The following is a 13,974-nucleotide window of genomic DNA, read 5'->3' on the forward strand; positions in this document are numbered from 1 at the left end:
CCCTCTCCCCCCTGGTATATAGCACATCTATCTATGGGACTCGCCTCACTCTAAAGCGCCCAGGGGGGTGGGAAAATCGCATTTCCTTCCCAACACTTCCTGGGTTCTGTGATTTTACCGAACATTCTTTTATTCAAGGCTTATTTTACTGAAACATTGTTACCCACTATCCCCCTAATTTCCCCAGGTTTTTAACCCAACCCACTCCCCGCCTGTTGTAACTCTTTACCCCCCTTTGCCCCATTTATATATTTTAAAATAAAATTGTATTTTTTTGGTAAAAAAAGGTTTTTGGTAAAAAATGGCTCGAATAAAAATTCTTGGGTAAGATCACTGCATACCACCTTCCTGCGAGGTTTAACATGGGATCTGTGTCCTGCATCCATACTTACTCTTCCCATTCGAGTTGGAAGGGAGTGGCCACGCTTACTGCCTTTTGATTGCTATCTACGTTAGAGCTATGTGTGGTTGTGCCATGGTCCTAGTGAAGAGAATGTTGGACAGTGGTTGTCCACTGTCTGTTGCAAGCGAGAGGACGCATTGCACTGTTGACATCTTGTCCAGTGAAGGACAGGTGCCCCATCCGATACAGCAACTATATGTTTCATGGTACCTATCACAGCTGGCTTTGTGATGGTGAGGTTCTTCCCAGCGTCCTTCCACAAACCCTTTATTATAGACACAAAAACTATTTATAAATCACATTTCTACACTTGCCTGTCAGAGAGCAAGCTTTCTTTTGGAGTCCTTCATTGTTCCTGCTTGCAGGTAAGTCTCGGGAAAGTGCCGTTCTGATGCGTTCTAATGGCCACTGTGGGAATGCTGTGTGCATTGCTTTGCATCTTACAGATATTGTACAGTGCACATCTTAGCCACGGGGCCGAGACCAGCAATGCATGCGTAGAACTCGATACATACAGCGAGCGCACCCCATGCTCTCCTGAATTAGCTTAACTGCGTATGCCTAGTGCGGCATTACATGCAAAGTCACGAGGAAGCCTGTCATGTTAGGCTGTGTTTTTATGGTTTCAGGAATGCCCTGCCAGCCTGTGAGTGCTGTGGCTTTGTAGCCCAGAGGAAGAGCATACTCTGTTATAAAGTGGCCATCTAGATCTACCACTAGTCATGACCATGGTCATGTTGTTTATCAAAGCCCGAGGACCATGCTGGCCATAGTAGTCTCCTCCGCAGTTATCAACTTTCAACATTGTATTGTACAATGGAAAATAAGTCTGGACACCATTCACAAAAGAGGCTGCCCTCTCCATTTGTCAAACCTTGTGTACTTACAAACCATGGCCACAAATGCCAGATGAAACTTCCACTAGGGAGGTGATTGGCAGTTGTTCCTAACTAAGGTAGGTGCAGTGTCTGTGGGGCAGGGGTGTAGCAATGGTGAAGAAGTACAGGCGCTGCCGGCACCAGAGGGGGGGGAGGGCAAAGATTAGGTTGTCTGGCCCACTATTGTCCACTCACTCCTGTAAGAGCCTGTAAGTGGGTCTTTAATACAGTCAGTGGCAGAGGGGTGAATTAAAGTCTAGAGTGAATGAGTCGCTTTGCCACAAAAGTAGGGAAGGTGGTGAGCTAAAAGTGTGTGCTGCCACCTCTGCCCCTCTGTAATTAGGGCATACCGCTGAAGAAGCCCGCTGAATGTATGTCCAGCATAGGGGTGTGGAGCCTGTACTGTGACGTTGTTAGGGAGAATTCTCATTTTATGTCTAATTTCCCTTACCTATAGAGTCCCCCAGCAGCTTTGCTGGATTTGAAGGGTTTATTTCTTTTTACCTGCTGAGAGTAAGACTCTTTTTCCCACTCTTAGACATTTTTGCTATGTGTGTTCTAGGCTATTTTTGTGTTTAATGCCTATGGGATCTTTCCTCTCACCCATAGGAACCATCTTTATGCACATGTGTTACACAGCACCCTCCGTGCCGTGACACAGGGGTGTCATAGCGACCCCCAAACATAGTCTCCATACCCTGGGACTGACTACTGTCTCCCAGGGCATGTAAAGTCCCCATTGACTTTACCAGTCAATCTCTATGAACTAAATCAGTACACCCCATCTTAATATGGAAGTGTTGGAAGGGGTTAATAGTTTTTCCCCTATGTTCATTTTCGAGAGGGTACCTTAAAGTCCCCCTCTACAAAGTTTCTGGCTGGTGGTAGTGGTTACTACCTTTTATATTCGACCGCAAATATTTCTCTATGGGATTTTCCCATTGTTCGAGGCTACCACTTTTACTGACAGCCTCTAACATACCGCCGGTTTATTTTATTATTAACTTTACTCCGGTAGGTTTTATTTGCCAGAACTTTGATAAAACTTCTTTCTCGAGTCTTACTCCATTTTCCTAACCCAGGTCGGGGATCCTTTGTTCGTTCTTTTGGCGGGCTTCTGCCAAGAAGCCCTCCTTTCGGCGCCACTGAGTCTGGGGTGGGTCTGTTGTTTGGGAGGGGGAGTAGAATCCCCAGACAGAGTTGCCACAGCAACTCAGGTCGCACTCTAACCTGATAGGCTGCAGGGTCTCCCGGCAAGAAGACCACTCCACTGTGTGAGTGACAGCTAGGCTGTATGAATGGGTCTCTTTCTGCATAAAAGCAGGGTCCTGAGGACTGGAAGAGCAAGACGTCACCACTGGAACTACGGAACCGAAGGGAAGAGAAGCCAGAGACATCTTCAGCATCTACACCACCAGTGAAGCCCTGCCGGATCGTCTCACCACCTTTCTTCCACACGTCGAGATGAGATCTTCACTGAAGGAGCTTCCTTCCGTTGAGCTGGTGGGGTCAACCAGTTCACCTATCGCACCCTCGGACCCGCCTTGGTTGACTCGGCAGTGCCCCGCACTTGAAGACCGGATAGCCAGGCAGCTATCGACCCGGACTGGGATTAAAAGGAGCGTACCTTTTAAACTTCGTTTGGCAGCATCATGGCTGGTTTCATCCCTGGGTAGTGCAGCGACTCGAACCTTCCTCCACGACGAGAGCCTCTCTTCCTCTGTTGGACCCCTCGACCTGCAGGAACTACCAGGAACAACCACCACCGCAGGATCCACTTCTCCACGTTTAAGGTACATTGTTCCGCCAGGCCGCCCTTTCTCCGTGGTAGCCCTAAAGGTGTTTTAAATCCTTTAACTACTTGTGGGGTCGGCCGCCCTCTCTCTTAACATTGTCTTTCGCCTTGCATCTACCTCTTCAAAGGTTTTCTACTAAAGACTTGACTGCAGCTACAAGAACATTTTTGCTCCTAAGCTCTTGGTCCTGTACCACTGACTCTGGCTCAGGCCTAATGACTCTAGCTGATTTGTTAGATCTGCTCTCGCTAGATTAGTTTTCAATGAGAAATGTGTTGATGCACTTAAATCTTCTAAACCCCTCTCCCTTCCTACTGTTTTAACTTGTGGCGTGCCATTTTGCTCAGTTTTCATTCACTTGTCTTTTGTTTAAAGTGTTACTGTGCATTATTTGTTCACAAAACTTCAGGGAAGTGTTGCTAGGGGGTGTCTGAAGATATTTTGGTTTAACTTGTACTTTCCCTCCCTTTCGCTAAATTGGTAGCGTGCCATTTGTAGTAGGTTTTCACTGTGCCGTTTTGCTCAGTTTTCACTATACCGCAAACTTGTCTACAATTGAATAGGGAGTTGTAAATGCTTTTCTTTTGACTAAACTTGACTTACTTTATTAACTGTGATCTATGTGTTGACTTAGAAGTGTATAAAATAAATATATATTCTCTTTTTAATACAAAACTTTGGTCAGTGTTTCCTTGCTCGATAGTACTGTTCTACCTATTGTGTCAACCCTGAATACTGCTCATCCCCCTCTTGAGATAAGTCTGACTGCTCAGCCACAGCTACCAACTAAATCTTTGTGGTGCGGACTGATACCAAAGGGGATTTATTGCTCTCACCTGTAGTCCTAATCTGGGGTAGTGCTCACTAAGGGAACTGCCCTGGATTCTGCCTAACAGACGTGGTGCCCCCCGCAGCCCCCCAACCAATAGCCCTGTCAGAGAATTCAAAGTTTTGTGAAATGAAGCAACCTCATGAGCTAATAAAATCCCCCACGCCAAGTAAGCCAATCCATGTACCTTCCTTGTTATGAAGCTGCCAATTACAGGATCATTTTAAATGGGGTGGAGTGGTGAATCTGGGTGTAAAAGCAAGGGGTGATGCTTTTACACCTTGATTTACCTCTCCACCCCATTTTCTTGCAGTGCCAAGATGGAGGAGGGGTACGTGGTGGAGATAAGCTCTCTGCTGGTCATTCCTCACTTCATTTACGCCTGTGCGACATTTCATGCAGGTGCGAGATGAATGGATTCCTATGGAATCCGCCTTGGGTTCACACCTGGTCAATCCACAGGAATCCATTGGGAATCCCTGTCTGCAAAGCGTATTTGCAGGCTGCATTTACTTTTTCACCTGACGGAGGGGGAAAATGCAAGAGTGAAAGCGAGTTTGTCTCACTTTGATTCTCTTCTTCGCCCCTCTGCCGCATGAATGATGAAAATTGCATGCAGGGGAGCCGGCTGCACGTAAATGCTAAGGTTGGTGGGCCCCTGTTTTGCAATTTCACTTTTTTTTTTACATGTGTCTGTAAGTGTTTACAAAGAGTAAAAGTGCAAACAGATGAGGTTGTGTATGACATATGCAACCAAAAGGAGTTGATATTTTCATAAAGCCCTTAATTCAAAACACACGATTTAAAGCCATATAACCAGTTATTTGTTGTCAGTTTTAACCTGGCAGACTGCAGACAGTCATGAGTCATGAGCTGGCAACGCCCTTTATTTGTGGGGCCCCTGTGTGACCGCACCACTTGATGTCCCCTTGAGCCATCTCTGGCTAAGGTCAATTCTCTCTGCTGGACTGCGGGTGGCGCTCTTTCCAGAAGAACGCATTCCAAGATGAGCTATGTCCATGGCTGGCGCATGGAACCACGCATCGTGCACCAGGTGCAAGCCTCATATGTGAATAGCTTCACAGAGAGCCGATTTATAATGGGGACTCACTGGGAATGTGCGCGGGCGTCTATGAGCAGAGATTTCTCTCAGATTAAAGTTTTGTGAATAAGGAACCAACTGATGTCAATAGAGGGGTTTACTAGAGCAGCATTTTGCCTGTCCTGATGATGAAGAGTGTCAGTAGGCGTTGGACGCAGCGCTTACAGGGGTATGAGAGGAGAGTTTTTGGAGGCTCACTTGTGCAATACTAGGCACTTCAGAAGGGGTATGTATTCGGGCCACAAGAGGCCTAAAGCTTTAATGACCTTCCCTCCCGGGCATTTGCGTGTGATGCAATTCTGGGAATGGAAGGACACTTTGCTTGGTGGGAAAGAAGGGATGAGTGGCCCTGGAGCCTCCCGCCCAGGGCATGACAATCTGGGCACGTTCTACTCAGACATCATGACATATTTTGGTTGGCCCGCAGAGGTTACGGTCTGGCCCACCACCAAAATGCTGACAGGATAGTAGTCAACATGACACCAGTACAACTAGACTAGGGGCTCAAGACATGTATGCCCTGGAGGACGTGCATAACCCTGAGCCCTGAGGCCGAACACAGTCTCCTAAAGTTGCAGAGTAAGTAAAGATAAGACAACAAACTGCTTGACAAACAAGCGAGAGGCGGGCTGAGAACATTATTCCAGTTTATAGTCTATCCATCGAACAAATGTGCATCAAATGCATTTTTATTTAATGGGGGGGTCCCCCAACCCCCTGTTTTTTACCCTTTAAAACCCACCAAAAAATAATTAACACTTTACCCCTCGAAAACATGCATTCGATGCATATTTGTTAATTGCACACCCCTCGATGCAAATGCATTCGATGGACAGACTTTCTATGGCTGTACTAGATACCCATTATTCCCGACGCTGTGAGTGGAAGGTGGAAGAGGTGCCAGATCTTGATCCCAAAGTGTTGAAAGACTCCAAGAAGGTGCTAGGAATACCCAGGCAGTCTTGCCAGGATAAGCTCCTGAATGTCTCTGGGCCCCAGGCCAAGGTCTTGGACCTAGCCCAACAGACAGAAAATATGAGGACCCTGTGGGCCCAACTATATTTCTCCAGCATTGGATCACATGCTTAGAATATTCCCTGTCGTCAGGCCGGGAACATCGGTATATTTATGAATAAACGTTTTCCCTCAGAAAACCCCAACACTTTTTTGTCCTATCGACATCCTCTTGGGCCGCTTACACATGACCCAATAGGACGTACGGTATAATTAGCCCCGCCCCCGCTGCTCCCTTCAGATTTCAACCATCTCCAAAGTAGTCGGGATAACCTTGTGTTTCTACTCTTTGTAAGGTTGTAATTTCTTTCCTTATTTGGGCGAAAGCGCTGTTCCGCCCGTGTGCCACGTGTGGGATGAAGAAAGTGTACGAAGGAGATGGGCAGATGGATTGCCTTTATTGTCTTTATTGTCTTTACCCCCACCACCCCGCGAACAACTGCGAGGTTTGCAATGGGTTCTCGCAAAAGACATTGAAAGACCGTAATCGGCGTCTAATAACGTGGCTGAACGAAGGAGGCTACCCTCAGTCTGAGGTAGGGTCGGTGCACATTCTGACATCTAACAGGCCTAAGTCCCCTCTAGTGCCTCGCCACTATGTGTCAGCGGAGCCTCCGGCAATGAAGCCACGCCTTACAAAGTGAACAAGCATTTAGGCCTTTCGCCCCTTCTGAAGACTGCCTTCCTCTCCTCCTCGACCCCTGGAAATCCCGGCTTCTTCGTGTCGCATGGACAGCTCGCCTGTACCCTTGGGAGGAGTATGATGATCTGTCGAAACTCCTATCTCTGGATGCAGCGAACCGGGAATTCCCTGAGGCTCCGCAGAAGGGGCGAAAAGGCCTAAATGCTTGTTCACTTTGTAAGGCCCCCAGCGACCTTGCCGTGTCCTAATCTTCCTTCATGCCTTTAAGGGCGTCGTCGACCTTCTCCCCGAACAACTGCTCACCCTCACATGGCATGTCTAACACTTTATACTGGACTTCCGGCCTAACATTTATACATTTCAACCAAGCTTGCCTTCTTAGCACCACTCCATTATTTATTTGCTTGAATCCGGATTCCGCCAAATCCACAGCGATGTTGATAGAGTGGTTTGATGCCTCTTCCCCTTCACGCACCAGTAACATGGCTGCCTTCCTGTGCTCTTCTGGCAGGTGTTCTAAGATTGGGGCCAAGCTATGCCACATTTCACGGTCGTATCTTGCCATGATAGCTAATGAGTTAGCCGCCTTGACCGTCGGCGCTCCCACTGACGGGACTTTCTTACCAAAGGCATCCTGCCTTCTAGCTTCACTGTCCGGAGGTGTCGTGCATTTGTGTTGCGAAATAGCTTTTCTGCCAGCCGCCGCCGACACTACTGATTCCGGGGAGGGTTGCGCGGTCAAACATTAATGTGTAGAGTCCGGGGCTTTAAACTTCTTTGCCAACCTGCCCTTAATTGCAGGCTCCGAAAATGGATGACGCATGGTGCGCAAGCCTTCCTGCCAAACATGGTCCAGAATGAGAACCGAAAAGACTGACTTTCTCCTCTTCCCCATATGGTCGAACAAGAAGCATTCCTTCTTTTCTTCCTCTGGGGTCAGACCAAATTCGATACAGGCTTTCGCCATCATGGCATGGAAGGAACCAATGTCATCTGGTGGTGACGGCTGTGCCGGACGTCTAGGAGCTTCCACTTCTCCATCTGATTCCCACGTGGGGTCCCTCGAAGGCGATAATGAAATGTCCGAGAAGGAGTCTCTGGGCCCTTGATCTGAGTCAGAATCTTGCAATTCACCTTCCTCCGGGTGTGACTGGAGGGGGAGGGGTCTTCGCTAACTGGACAGGAGGCCGGCAACCCAGCCGTTGACGTTGATCGAGGAGCGGGACCTCTCGCGTCGTCGACAGGTAACACTGGTATCCCTGGAGGAGTACCCATGGGAGGTAGCCTTGCATCTAACTGGCTTAAGAGGGATTGCAGCGTAGACAACACTTGTAAAGAAGCAGTGATTGCTGATTCAGCAGAGACGATGAAGATGGGGCAGTTTGTATCCCCGAGGCCGTTGACGGGCCTATGCCCTGTAAACCAAGATCCGTCGGACAAACAACCTGTTCCCTCTCCTCCTCCATTGACGATACTGAGCAAACCGATTCCTGCTGTAATAGGGTATCCGGCAGAACTGTATCATACACTGCCGGTTGCCAAACCTCTGGAGGATCCACCGTCGATGATGGAAATTTAGGCGCCGCTTCCACAATTGTCGCCGCCGGGGTCCACGAGGCCACTGCGGGTAATGACTGCGCAGGGGGTAGCGAAGCCGTCAACGACGGGACTCCCATTGACGGCAGTGGTAGTTGTGAGGCCGACTCTTTAGGCGATCCCGCCTTTTTTGATTCTCTAGGCCGGTGCTTTGTCAAATCTCTACCCGAGGAAGACCTATGATGGTCTCCTGAGGAGGATCTCCTTAAAGGGTCTTTCTTGTCCTTTTTAGACGAAGAGGAAGATTTCCCTTGCTGATGGCCTTGGCCACACGACCATGTTTCGATGATGTAGAAGGGGCATCTTTTGTCGGATGTTTCCCCAATGAGGAACAACCCTTTTCCTCAGGGCGTGGCTTCATTGCCGGAGGCTCCGCTGACACATAGTGGCGAGGCACTACTGAGGCAAGGTCGCTGGGGGCCTTACAAAGTGAACAAGCATTTAGGCCTTTTCGCCCCTTCTGCGGAGCCTCAGGGAATTCCCGGTTCGCTGCATCCAGAGATAGGAGTTTCGACAGATCATCATACTCCTCCCAAGGGTACAGGCGAGCTGTCCATGCGACACGAAGAAGCCAGGATTTCCAGGGGTCGAGGAGGAGAGGAGGACAGTCTTCATCCACCAAAAGTAAACAATCAAAGTCTCAACAATGACGATCTTCAGGACGTCCTGGGAGGCAGAGTGTCTCTTCGCGTCGACGAATGGAAGAGTATAACATCGGACCGTTGGATGTTGGACACAGTAAAACTAGGCCACTCTTTGCAGTTCAAGACCATGCCGTCTCAAATTCCACCTGTGTATTCTGCACAACCCCATCTTCACATATTACAGAAGGAGGTGCTGCTTATGCTGCAAAAAGGGGCTATAGAATTGGTTCCGGTGGCCAAGAGAGGCCTGGGAGTTTACTCCCGTAACTTTGTGGTAAAAAAACCCAACGGCAAGTGGCGACCCATTCTAGACCTTCGAGCTCTCAACAAGACTCTGCAATGCCTGAATTTCAAAATGCTTATGCTTCAAGAGGTCATCTGATCGATACAACCCAGGGATTTTCTGGCGTCGTTGGACTTACAAGACGCATACTTCCACATACCCATGCGTCAACGACACAGAAAATTCTTAAGGTTCGTGGTTGGGCAGGGTCATTACCAGTTCAAGGTGCTTCCATTGGGACTGAAATCGTCTCCCAGGACGTTCACAAAATGTTTAGCTCCGGTGGCAGCATGGCTGTGAAGAAAATGTCACCACGTCTAACCCTACCTGGACGACTGGTTAATAAGAGGCTCGTCGCCGGCAGTGACGCAGCGAGCCTAGATGCTACCATTCAACTACTACAGCGGTTAGGCTTTGCAATCAACTTTGAAAAATCCTTTCTGTCTCCCTCAAGGAGTTTGGTGTTTTTGGGCATGGAGTTCCGGACTCAATCATGACTAGTGAAGCCTTCCTTGGAGAGAGTGCAAAGGCTCAATCAAAGAGCGAAGGAGTGGAGAGCTGGCACCAGGGTGTCAGTCAGAAAATACATGTCGCTGCTCGGAGCCATGGCTTCATGTATTCCGCTAGTGAACAACTGTCGTCTCTTCATGAGACCGATACAGGAATTTCTGAGAACGATGGTCAAAGTCACGGATTGTGGTCCGACAAGTTGAAGATCCGCATCGAGCTTCTAATAGCGCTTCAGTGGTGGCAACTTTCAGACAACCAGACAAGAGGAATGCCTCTGCTGGAACCGGAGTTTCTATCTACAGTGGTGACAGATGCATCTCAAACAGGATGGGGGGCTCATCTGGGGTCCTTGCAAGTCCAAGGCCGATGGTCCCCAGAGGAGACAGCCCTTCACATCAATGTACTGGAACTAAGAGCGGTGCGTTGGGCTCTGAAGTCGTTTTTGCCCCACATACAAGGATCAATGGTGAGAATATTAACAGACAATACGACCACAATGTTCTACCTCCGGAAAACAGGGGGTACTCGTTCCAGAACGCCCTTGAGCGAAGCCCAGGAAATATGGCATTGGGCCCTCGAACAAGGAGTAAGCATAGTGGCGTACCATCTACCAGGGGTGAACAATGTACAGGCAGACTCTCTCAGCAGAGAGATGAACCAACTACACGAGTGTGAACTGAACGATCAACAAGTGTCGAGCATTTTCAGGAAATGGGGTTGTCCGTTGTTGGATTTTTTCACAACTCGGGAGAACAAGAAATGCAAGCAATCCGCCAGCAGATGGCCACAGCCCAACTCGCTGGGGAATGCGTTCTCTTTCCCGTGGACGGGCAGGTTCGCGTATGCGTTCCCTTCCTTCCCACTCATTCGACGAACCCTTCAGTGGATTCACAAATATCCATGCCGTGTGATTCTAATTGCTCCTTACTGGGCGAGGCAGTTGTGGTTTTCGGACCTACGTCAGCTATCTGTGACAGAGCCAGTGAGGTTTCAAGAGACCCCGGACCTTCTTTTCCAAGACAAGGGAGCGATTTGGCATCACGACCCGGCTCCCTCAGCCCGACGGCTTGGTTCCAGACTTCTCCGAGTTTGGGGCCCTAAACATTTCTTCAGATTGTCGCCGAATTTTAGAGGCGGCGAGGGCTCCATCCACAAATGTTTCAAATGCATGTAAGTGGAAGAGATTGTGTGTGCGGTGTAGGGATCAACCGGGGGTGGACCCGGTAAGCATCTCCTCAGAGCAAGTTCTGCCTTATTTGCTACATTTGGCAAAAAAAGGATTGTCTTTCTCCTCCATAAAGGTTCACTTGGCAGCCATTTCAAGGTTTCCCCGAAAAAGGCACTCGACTCTATTGTTCAGTGACCGACTAGTCAAGCATTACCTGAGAGGGTTATTTCGAACCTTTCCTCTGGCCAAAAAGTTCCCTCCTAGTTGGAGTCTCAATCTGGTGCTGTCAAGACTAATGAAGGCTCCTTTTGAGCCTATGGGCCTCATTACGACCCTGGCGGTACGGAGTGAACGGCGCCGTAAAAGGTGCCAGCGCCGTTCCCTCCGTACCGCCGCATTACGAGTTCCCCTCGCGGGACACGGTAAGCACGCCTGGGAAAACCAGGCGTGCTTAGCGGGTCCCGCGAGGGGAAGAGGGAGCAAACAACAGGCCATCTTGTAATGGCCCGTTGTTTGCTCCCTCTCCCATTCCCATTCAGCCCTATGGGGGCTGAAATGGGAATGGGGAAGGACCATGTCCGGGTCCTTGGAGGGAGGAATTACCGGGCCTTCCGAACTTGCGAGGACCCGGACCCCGACGCGATTTCGGCAGCAGCCATGCTGCCAATAGCGGCATGGTTACCGCCAAACTCGTAATGAGGGCCTGTGTCGTCATCACCCCTCAAATTTTTGTCGTGGAAAATGGCCTTTTTGGTAGCTATTACCTCAGCAAGAAGACTGTCAGAGCTGCAAGCGTTGGTGATTGACCCCCGATACTTGCGTTTCTTCAAAGACAAGGTGGTGTTGGCAACTAACCCTCATTTTATACCAAAGGTTCCAACTACATTCCATAAGCGTTCGTCGATTGTGCTACCAGCATTCTTCGCTTCGACTACTTCTTTCTAAGAAATAGCTCTCCATACGTTGGACGTCAAAAGAGCATTGAAGTTTTATCTAATTCGTACTCAAAGTAACAGGCGTACGAAACAGCTGTTTGTGGCTTATGGGCCCTCTGTAAAGGGAAAACCAATCTCCAAAGAAGGATTGGCCCGCTGGGTTTCGTCAACTATTGCCTTCTGCCACTCTTAAGCGGGGAAGCCTCTGAAAAGGCATCCAAAGGCTCACTCGACAAGATCCACCCCGTCATCAGCGGCATTGTGGTCTTGAATCCCATTGGTGGACTCCTGGTCGGTGACGCATACATTTACAGGGCATTATTGCCTAGAGTAACAGCATGCAGCGGATGTGCAGATGGGACGGGCGGTCCTATGACACTTGTTTCAGTAAGGTAAGCCCCACAGAGGGGAGTACAATTTTTTCAACGTGCCATGGTTGGCTCTTTATTGCTAATTGCATGTATGCTCTTGTGATATTGGTTTGCATTGCACACCTCCAGATTAGGAATACTGCTATATAATCTATTCTAAGCATGTGAATCTATGAAAGATCCAATGCGGGAGAAGGGAGTAGTTTCCTACCTATAACTCCATTTCTACAGCGTTGGTATCTTTCATGGATTCACATGCGCCCTCCGGCCTCCCCTGAATGCAAACTTGATATGCCCCTACTACTTTGGGGTTAAAATCTGAAGGGAGCCACAGGGGCGGGGCTATTTATACCGTACGTCCTATTGGGCCATGCGTAAGCGGCCCAAGAGGACATCGATAGGACACAAAAGTGTCGGGTTTTCCGAGGGAAAACGTTTGTTCATAAATATACCGAGGTTCCCGGCCTGACGACGGGGAATATTCTAAGCATGTGAATCCATGAAAGATACCAACGCTGGAGAAATGGAGTTACAGGTAAGAAACTACTCCCTTACATGCTAAGCTGAAAGTGTGGTTGGCCTGCGGGCAACATTATGTGCGCCAAAGGCACAAGGGTGTCCTCATGAAAATTGCTAGCAGGCTAGAGGAGCTACACGCATCAGAGGCAGGAGTGTTTTCTCAAGACCTATTTTTTTACCATTTGCCTAGGCAATGGAGAAATTCATCGGGTCTTATACAGCCTCGACGAGGGCATGGAAGTTGATCATATGTGTCGTTGCCTCTAAAATACTTGCGAAGGCTGGAGGAGAAAGTGGGTGCTCGTCTGTCATGGTTCATGCCCCTGATCCCCTCAAGCATAACAGCCACCCCGGCAACAGTGGGACTACAGCCCTTAAAAGTGGCCCCAAGGGCCTTTAAACACCGTAATCAGAACTTTTGGAGTCACTCCTGGCGCATCTGGCACCAGGCTCATTATCAGGAATAGGACAAGTATCATCCATGGGTTTAAAACCAACATGGAAGCCTGTAACACAGTTCTGTTCCTAGAACTGAAGTATGCAGACCAGTGTTTTGGATGTGGTCGGGGCCATCAGGTTTGGCTGGCTATATAAGCCACGCCCAGGCTGGAACACACGCTTCGCGTCATTTTGCACTCCTGCAGCGTAACGCTGACTGTATCAAGCTCCTGCTTACCTGTTTATCTCCGGCCGATCATGAAGCCATCGATCTGGATTCCATCACCGACCTGGAAGAAACAAGAACAGCATTACTATCAACACTTACCTGGGTGCGCAGCGGATCCAGAAACCATACCGCACTTCACTCGCTCGCCACCCTGGAACCTCACCGCAACCTGCAAAGGAGGTAGAAACAAGGACAGCATTACTAACAACACTTACCTGGGTAAGCAGCGGATCCTGGAACCATTCCGTTCTTCGATCGCTCGCCATTACGGAACATCACATGAACCTGCACGGGTGAGAAAGAGGAGAGAGAATACAGGTAAGCAAACTTGCAATAAATCGAGTACAGCGCTGCGCTCCGTGCATCAACACTTACCTGTAATATTTACCGCTCGGCGCTGCAAGTTTATTTTCATCCGGCGCCTTGTAAAGAACTTTAACCGCAACCATCCCTATGGAGATAGAGGACATTATTAGAGAGACTGCATAGTCGGAAAAGACAACATCGAATAGAAGGACAAAACAGAGGGAGGAGAAAGGGACAGATTAGAATCTGAAAAGAAACAATAACTCACCTGAAGACAGCAAGAAGAGTCAGAGTCACAGCCGTTATGTAC

Source organism: Ambystoma mexicanum, chromosome 8, assembly GCF_040938575.1.
Source record: "Ambystoma mexicanum isolate Mex_15411 chromosome 8, UKY_AmexF1_1, whole genome shotgun sequence".
NCBI lineage: Eukaryota > Metazoa > Chordata > Amphibia > Caudata > Ambystomatidae > Ambystoma > Ambystoma mexicanum.